Below are 9,467 nucleotides of genomic sequence, written 5' to 3'. Positions count from 1 at the left end.
GCGACGCTCTGTCGATCGATTTGCCTGATCGGGCAACTACCGAGGTTCCTCGTCTTCTCTCTACCCGCCTTCCTTGTTCCCCAATTTTCAGGCAACGAAGAAATCGAAGCCGTCGGCCGCCTGTCCCAGCCACAGCGGCGATCGGCGCCCGGCAGCCGTCTGCACAGCACGCGACGAGGTGGAGGCGGATCCCTTATTGGCTGCAAGGACTGATTGGCTGATTCCAAACAGTTCCCAATCGCTTTTGGTTCGTGTTTGCATTAAAAAATTTGAGTGATTCATGAATCATGATCCACCATCAGTACTTGTTGTTCGAGGTCTAACTAGATTATTTTTGAACTTAGATGGAGAGATTCTATTCAAAATTACAAGGTTCAGCTGTTGAAGATGGAGTTATTTTGAAAACATTTTAAGGTTACAGAAATCGCAAATGCCATTTACCCAGAACCATCGTCAGAACTTAGTGGTATGTTTTGTTTTTCTATTTTTAATTATATTACTACATGTTGTCATTCTCATTTAAAATGTCCTTAGATTTACTTTTATTGCTCTACAGAAATTTTTTGAGCGTGTCATAAGTTATAAGTTAGGCCTGGCTATCCCAGCGCTCGTCCCTCGGCTCCATAACCTCGGAGAAAAACTGACGTGGCGGTGTAGTTATTGCAAAAACAGAAAGAAACGGTTCTTGCGCAAGAGACGGTCTTGGGCCCATACCCCAACGCAGGCAGTAATTCTATTAGATCCCATGCGGCCGGTGCGGCTATTCTTCCCTGGTCCTTTTCTCCCCCGATGTAACTCGCCAGCCTTGCCGTCCTTTCCTTCGCAGCTCGCCGCCGGTCTCCTCCACGCCCCCTTTTTCACTGCGGCCCCGGTATTCCTCCGCCCAGTTCGCCGCTGCGGTCCTGGTCGTCCTCCGCCCACTTCGCCGCTTTCCTTTTGTCCATCTACCTCGCAGTGCACCCCGTCCCCTCTTCCATCTCCGTGGCCGGCGCATCTCCGAAGCTCATCAGATCGGTGCTTGCCAAGGTACGGTGCTGTTAGAAAAGGCCAAGGCCATCTGTGCCAACCATGGGGTATGTGCTTCGCTTGCCCCGCTTAATTTCTCCCCGGATTTGGCCTACGCGTGCGAAAATGCTTCCAAGATTTAGCAATGGCAGTTTGGGATTTCGGGATAGCACTCGGTCCCTTTCTCCATGGATTTTCCCGCCTAATTTAACCTTGGAGCCATGGTTCAGTAAACCGAATCTGGCTGCCATGAACAACCTTGGCATTCCGCCTCCTTCCAAATTCGTGCTCTGCAGGCCATTACATTCAAATCACCATTTTCCTCACGCTCCCGGCATCAACACAACTGCATTTTTGTCCTTCACAATCTTCCTGGCTGTCCATGGTGATGGATCTGTGAGGGGTGTTTTTCTAGGAGAGAGGAGCAGAGGAGGTCGTGAGAGATAGTGCTGAGAGTGGAGGAAGGAGATGCATAGAAAATCCTGAAGACAATTTATGGTAGGGACGGCTAAAGGAACGATGCACTGTGGAGCTCGTCCCATAAGCTCTTTAACAGATGACGTGGTGGCTACGGGACGGTTCCAAAGATACGAGCGTTGGGGCTGGCCTCATCACCAGTGCGCCAAAAGTCAAATTCTATCACTTAGGTATTTTTTGGCATCGTCGTGCTCCACAACGTAGCGGCTTTAAACCAAATTTTTGAGTGGGAGCCGGTACCAACTAAAATATCATAACTCCCGATGCTTCGCGCGAGTTCAGCTGAAATATCCTCTTCTCTTCGCGCGAGTTCACTTCTCTTCGCGGGCGACTCGAGCACTGGCTCAGCAGCTGCTACGCGGTGGTGAGTGACGAGCGGCTGCTCAGCAGCCGCGAGCGACCCGAGCGGCGTTGTGGTGAGCGGGATTCATCCGTGTCTCAGGTGGCGGATCCAGATCCATCGGTGGCTCAAGCGACGGATCCGGTGGCTGCTCCGCGACCTTATCAAGTGTACATCTTATTTTTGTGTCGTTCTATGATTTGTGCATACCTTATCAAGTGTACATCTTATTCTTGAATGCCAGAATTAAGGGTACAGCATACTTATTCTCTCAACTTGCATGCGAGAACTAACAAATACTAATCTAGGGAGAGGGTACAACTTTATTTGAAATAACTAGTACAGAAGATAAATAAACAGTACATAGAGAATTAAGGTAGAACTTTATTAGAAATTACTTGCTACGGGAGTGGAGATTGAAAGCATACATAAGAGAAATGAAAGATTTATTATAAATTTTAAGCTTCATGGTCTCAAAATTGTTGCCAAATATCCTCTACCAAGTCAGCCTTGAGACGGTGATGTGTTGGTCGATCCCGAATAGCGGCGTCCGCATCAAGTCATATTAAATCCATTTAGTGGCCCTTCTGTAAATCCTTCCAATGGTACATGATATTTACCCTTTTCATAGTCAAAATCATGACGAACCTCATAGGAGTCTCTCTCATCTTGGACAATCATGTTGTGCAATATAATGCAAGTGTACATGATTTCGGCAAGCGTATCCTCTTGCCACATACGTCCTGGGTTACGTATAATGGCAAAACGAGCTTGCAAAAGACCGAAAGCACGTTCTACATCTTTCCTTGCTGATTCTTGGTGTTGTGCAAATAATTTATGCTTGTCACTTTGAGGCAGGGGGATTGTTTTCACAAATGCTGCCCACTCCAGATAAATACCATCTGTAAGTAGTAACCCAGGTTGTACTCATTACCATTCACCATAAATTGAACCTCTGGAGCTCTGCCTTGTACTACTTCAGTAAACAAAGTTGATTAGTTCAACACATTGATATCATTATTTGATCCAGCAACACCAAAAAATGCATGCCATATCCATAGGTCATGTGAGGCAACAACTTCAAGCATGATGGTGGACGTTCCTTGATCACCACGAGTGAACTGCCTTGCCATGCAACTGGGCAATTTTTTCATTCCCAGTGCATGCAGTCAAGACTTCCCAACATTTCTATGTGAAGTAACCATTGTATGTCTTCATTATTGGGCCTCCTTAGGTACTCTGGACCAAAATTTTGCATAACACCCTTGCAAAAAAATACTCAAGCACTCTAGGACTGTGCTTTCAGCTATTCGTAGGTTTTCATCAATAGCATCAGCAGGTGTACCATATGCCAACATACGGATAGCAACGGTGCATTTGAGCAAGGGAGAAAATCCAGCCTTGCCAAATGCATCGCTCCTTTGACGAAAATAGGGAGACCAATCACTAAGAGTGTCAACAATATGTAGAAATAGATGACGCCTCATACGATACCTTCGTTGAAACTGCTTACTAGTGTACACAGGATTCTCCGAGAAGTAGTCAGCCCTCAATTGGATTTCAGAAGCTTCACGATTTCTATCAATGTGCCTTCGATGGTTTCTATGTTGATTAGACTGCTGCGCTGCAATCTGAGCTCGAATTTGTTCTTCAATCTGAGCCTCAACTGGATCATTGACGAAGTCCCAATAGAAATCATTGATGGTAGCAAAACTAATTGGAGGTTCTACATGGTCCTGCTCAGGGTCTGAGTCTGTGGACATCTTCTTTTGTGGGCAAATATGGAGTGAGTCTGTTGTGTGGGTATGACTGACCATAGCAAGCTTCAGCCTCCATTTATAGTGGCTGGTTTCCAACGGCTAGTTTTGACTTTACTGGCCAGCTTGTTTGGCTCTGAGTACATATTAATTGCATAGCTACTGAATAACAAATACACAATGAATTCAGTAGTAGTGCAAGGTAGAGCTAATAAATTTTTGGCAGTACTAATATAGAAATGGAGTACATATAAATTAGATAGCTACTAAATAACAAATACATAATGAACTGAGAAACAGTACAAGGTAGAGCTAAGAATTTTTTTGGCGGCACTAATATAGAAATGGAGTACATAACAAAGACACATTTAATTGAGAAGTATATTTCAACTAATTAGTCCAGTCCAAGCTCCTTTGCTAAGTACGCCACCAATCGTTCATGTCTCGGCTTCTCATCATCAGTGAAATTTGAAGTACCCTTCTCAATTAGATTAAAGTATTTGTCAAGCTTCGCAACCTTTGTCTTCTCCTTCTCTACTTCAATTCCTTCTTTCTTGTTCTCTGCATAGAGTAGTGCAACTGTTGCCATCTTTTTAGCAGTAATTGATTTCCTTACTTGAAGATTGTTAAACTGTTCGACATTTTCATTTGACAATGTTCTTCTGGAGCACTTTGACTTGCCTTTTCGCTGTGCTTTTGCTGCGTTCTGCCCTTGGGGTCGTTTGGTTTCTTCCTCTGCCTCAGTTTCTTGATTTGAAGAACTGTATGCACCAGTTGCATCCAACTTATTCCTTTTATTCATTTCCTCTAGGGTATACAACCTTCTCCATTTGGGTTGTTTCTTCACCATTTTCCACTAGTGCTCCAATGGAAAGGGTCTCTTTGTTTTGGCAACCACCTTGTACTTCTCGCGAACTTTCTCCATTAACTGATCTTCGGATTGTCCACTGGCATATCTGCTCTTCAATTCATTGTAGCAAGCATTGAACTTTGAGACATTCGTTGTGTTCTTGGTCCAGTGGTTTTTGCATTGTGCAGCTGACTTTTGCTGGTCTTGAGGTGCATACATGTTGTACTCTTTTGCTATTTGTTTCCAGAAGTGATCGGACTTTTTTGAGTTGCCATCAATTGGATCATTGGAGTTGTTCATCCATGCACTTACTAGCAATTCATCCTCCTTCTTACTCTAATTCTTGCCCTTGCCTCTTTTTACTTGCTCATCTGGACTGCTCTCACATCCTTCTTCATTGTTAGCAGGGTCTTCTACTCGATGTGCAGCGGAATGTGGAGTACCTGGCCCCCCAACTGGACTATTATCTTCGTCTCGGGACCCACTGCCTCCAGCAACTCCAAAGAAGGCCATGGATCCAACAGGAGACGCCGGGCTGTTGCCTCCATACCCTCCATACCCTCCTTGTGAGTATTGAGTGGTATGGCCTTGGTAAAGCACACTCTGGTAGCTTGATGGTGCTGGTATGAACTAAGGACCACTTGGTTGAGCTGAAAACTGGTAAGCATTGTGTGGGTGATATTGTTGTAGATTGGGAGGTGGATAGTTAAAAAAAAGGGGTGGCCGATTGTTTTGGGGGTGCTGGAGGCTTGCATTTTGTGGATCTGAAGATGGGATCGAGGAATTCAGCATGTGTGTGTAGCTCATGGAGGATGAGTGATCCATCTTTGGAGAGAGGCCTGGATGTGTATTTTGTTTTGTTGGCTGTTTGTGTGTGTATATAAAGCTGAGCAAACAACGGTCAGATTATTACTTTTATTTTTTACCTGTGTATGTTTCACGATGAATGATGTTCTGGTGGTAGTTGGATGGTGTTAGATGTGAAATAGCACTTAAGGTTGTTGGTGACAGTTGAAATCTGAAATGGCAGTTAGTAGAAGATGTTATTTTATTGTTTCCCCAAACTTGGCACCGGTGCATGTAGAAGCACCGTTTCATTTTCCAACTTCTGACACCCCCTCCACAGTGGGCACAAGCGGTGCCAAAAGCCAAATTGAAAATTTGACACCCCAATTTGACACACACTGTGGAGACCCTTACCCCTCTTTTATTTGTTCCTGGGTCCATCACTAAGTCGGCGACGACCATAGTTACTACCGAGCCACATCACTATCGGTGACATGGGTGGCCGGGCCGTCTCAGAGTAGACGGCCACCAGGCAGTTGGCAGCCTGCATCAGAAAAACATTAGGAGAATCATCACCAAATCAAATGCCTATCCTCAAAAACCAATTGCTGTGAGGAACAACGCTGTTCGAAATAGTGGCAAGGGAATTCTTTGAAGCAGAAAAAGGCTAGCGTCCCCTGCACTGCAGCGCCTCATTAGGTACTGAAGATCCTTGATGCCTGAAATTTGCTGTTTTTTTCTAGTGATTGGAAGTCTGCCGGGTTGCTTGTGCCGGAGGTGTTTGAATTACGTCTGGCGTTTCTGAGAGAGATGGTTATAGACTTTCTTTTGTGTTGATGGCTGGTCATTTTCTGTTGTACTACCTCCAGCAGCAATACACCAATAGTAGGAATTACGCCATTAATAGTAATTTATATGACAAAATTATTATCATTGTATTCGTATTGAAAAGTAAATACTTTGTTATGGTTTTGATTTTGATCACGTTAGTAATATATTAAGTGGTCAGATGCTCGGTCCCAAAAAGCTCATGCCTATTATTGTTGGACGGGGGTAAAAATATGATTCACGAATAAACATATCTATGAGACGAGACTTCATGATTTATTTTCTGTTTTAGCCCCTTCTCAACGGAATTGGAAAAAAAAAATAGGGCCCTTGAAAACCGAATGGCAAAAATAGGCTGGGTCTCACTCATTCCTTGTACCAGCTGAATTATAGCGGTATCCAGAGAGGAAGGTGTGCGGGGGTGAAAAAGAATGGGCAGGAACAAAAGCCTTTTCATTGTACTAAAATGCCTTTATCGCTAAATGTGACTGACAATACCGTTCCACCGATTCAGTTGGTGTTACGAGCAACTCTAGAAGCTACCGTACGGACCTGAACTAACCGAGTTATCAATCGAATTTCGAAATTTGGTACCATCCGAGTTTCAGCAGAACATATACCAAATACGAAAACCGAAAAACACAGAAATTTGAAACTTAACGCGAAACTCATATAAATAGGGGGCTTGTTCTTCGCGATTCACATCGCAGATCATCGGAGTTCATCATTCATCGACATACTTAAGTTCTACAACATCTACTAGTTCGACATTTACGGATAGTTAGCTAAATCAGAGGAGCAAACACCCAAAAACAAAATTGCTCCTCGCCGGCCCTGCCGGCTTCCGATCCCCTCGCCGGAATGCTTACTTACTTGATCGGGGGAGCAGTCGGCACCGGAGGCGGGGGAGCCACATTGAATAGGTTGTAGGCCTCCGTGAGCATCCTCTCCTCGATGGCGAGGCGGCGCTGCTTCGACGCCTCCTTGGCACGCACGATGTCCTCGAGGTCGAACCCCGCCTCCGCAGCTTCCTCCGCCTCCTCCCCCTCCTCCTCCCCCTCCGTGAATGGCGTAGGAGATCGGGGGCCGCGTTTTTCCCACGAAGCTTGCCAGAAATGAAGTTGGTGGCGGCGGCGGAGGGGGATGGATTGCGGCGGAGGAGAGTTCGGAGAGCAAACTGAAAAGCCCCCTCTGAACCCTACATATACTGCTCGGAAGCGAGGCGATTCGGTGACCTGAATTAGGTTTTCGGTAAACGGGCTCAATTCGGTATCTGGTCTGGCCCATTTTTCGGTCCAAAACTGAAAACCGAGTTCGCATCGCTCGGGGTCGGTAACTGCTAGAGTTGCTCTAAGGCGCTTAATTCCACCGTCCCTCGAGGACCTCACAAAGTCACCGGGTCTACGTGAGGCCCCTCTCATATACTCCCTCTGTCCCAAAATAAGTGACGTGGATTTGTATAATAATCTATACAAGTCCACACCACTTATTTCGGGGCGGAGTGATTAGTTTCTTTCCACAATGCACCGTAGGGTCGCTATGAGCTATCGTAGTTCAATTCCGTCAATTTGACAAGAAGAAAACAATCATGTATGCATGAGAATACAGGGGAGTAGAACAATGCTACAAATGTTTATCTAGGAAAAGAGAACACATTTCCACAAAAAAAGGAGGATGTCGGCTCCGGGGATGCGGGGGTATCCCGGACCCTGTGAGCACGGACCGCGGCCCCGCCCTGTCGGAGTAACGCTTCCTGGGGAGGGGTATCCCCAGAAACCGCCATCCAGGGAATGCCTTCCCGGAAACCCAGTGACTATTCTCTCCTTTCCCAGACCTGGAGCCTTATGGTTCCGCAGGGGCGTCTGGACTGGTGGCCGAGGAGAGAATACGTCAGTGCTTAGCTCAGCGGGTCCTGGGCTCTTGCTTTGGCTCCCACGAGCCTATGCCGGTACGCATTTGCCTGTCTAGAGACATCCTCGGGACTGCGTGGTTGCTATTCTGACGATCGCCGCAGAGGACTACAGGCTGGGCGCGGCATGCCCGCCTTTACCTTTTGACCGGCCAGAGTCCGTCCCGCGCCAAGATTATCACCAGTTCGGCCTCGACAGGGCTTAAAGCTTCTCTACGCACCAAGCTGGATACAGAGCACTTTGAACATAGCCACAGTACGCGTGGTCGCGTGGACATCTTCATATTCGTCTTGTAGTAAGGATGTTTCCCCGGAACGCTCGGCACGTGATCTTGTCCACCAGTGTGATGTCCCCTTGAACTATAAAAGAAGGCCCTTGAATTCCTGAGCAAGAAGGTTGGCATCAGGAACAGTCGTAGAAAGCTCGAGGTAGGAGAAGAGCCAGGGGTTTCGACCGCCGAAGAAGAGTAGCATCACTCCTCGCTCCTCCCCAGGCCACTGTAGAACAGGCTTGTTCCGGCCATTCCTTGTAACCTTACTTTATCCAACCATCCCATCAATACAAACTCAAAACATGACGTATGGTATTACGCCTCGCCTGAACCTGGATAAATCGAACGGAATCGAAGTCCTCACCGGTAAAGTTCGGAGCCGCTCTCACGACACACTGCCTAAACAAAAAAAGGAGGTGCTTGCACTCCCATTGTCCGTGCTTTCACACACGACAGAGGAAAAGAGAACACGTGAAATTAGTGGAATCTAAAATTACCTATGATTGGATCACCCATTCAGTCGACCTCCGCCAGGACCTCATCAAAAAGAGCATTCCTGCGATTTCGTTGACCTTCTCTGGCGATCCAGTTAGGCATCCGCAAGCCAAAACTACAAACTGCTACTCTGGCTAGGCCGAATTTTTGCAGGTTCAACCCATTTGTAAATTGGGCCATTCATATCACGGTATACATGTGTCAAATAGAATGGAGGCTTCGCTCCAAAAACTAAAAGGAAGCTAGGTGCAAACTGCGACCAAAATGAATTTATTCCGTGGTCAATTGAAATACCGCAAACCCATTAAAAAAACTCCTCAACTAGATCCAGGGAACAAACAGATTAATAGATAAGGAAAAACGAACAGATAGGCCTAGTACGGGAGATGAAGCACCATGATTCCTCTCCGAGCTGCACAAGAGCAATTAGCGGCGTGGCCGGAGATTTCTATCCTCGGAGAAGGCCGGCGAGCGACGCACACTTCGGGGTCGCCTGCCTGCCGAGTGCCGACTTGTTCCTGAAAATCTAGTAACCATGCCTCTGGGCCTATATAGGTACGTACAAACAGGCCTCGCCCGTCGGCCCGAGGAGAACTTCGGAGAGAAATAATCGGTCCAATTCAAGCGGTCTGGAGATTGCGCAACATTTGGACTTGATTTGCCTCTTGATCACGACAGCTCTGTATAGGCCTTGCGTACGGAGAATGGTGATGTAGATTGGCTTGGTTCTCTTGGGAGACGTTCGAGT

This window comes from Brachypodium distachyon, chromosome 3 (assembly GCF_000005505.3).
Source record: "Brachypodium distachyon strain Bd21 chromosome 3, Brachypodium_distachyon_v3.0, whole genome shotgun sequence".
Classification (NCBI taxonomy): Eukaryota; Viridiplantae; Streptophyta; class Magnoliopsida; order Poales; family Poaceae; genus Brachypodium; species Brachypodium distachyon.
The sequence above is the reverse complement of the archived record's forward strand: the minus strand, read 5'-3'. Positions refer to the sequence as shown.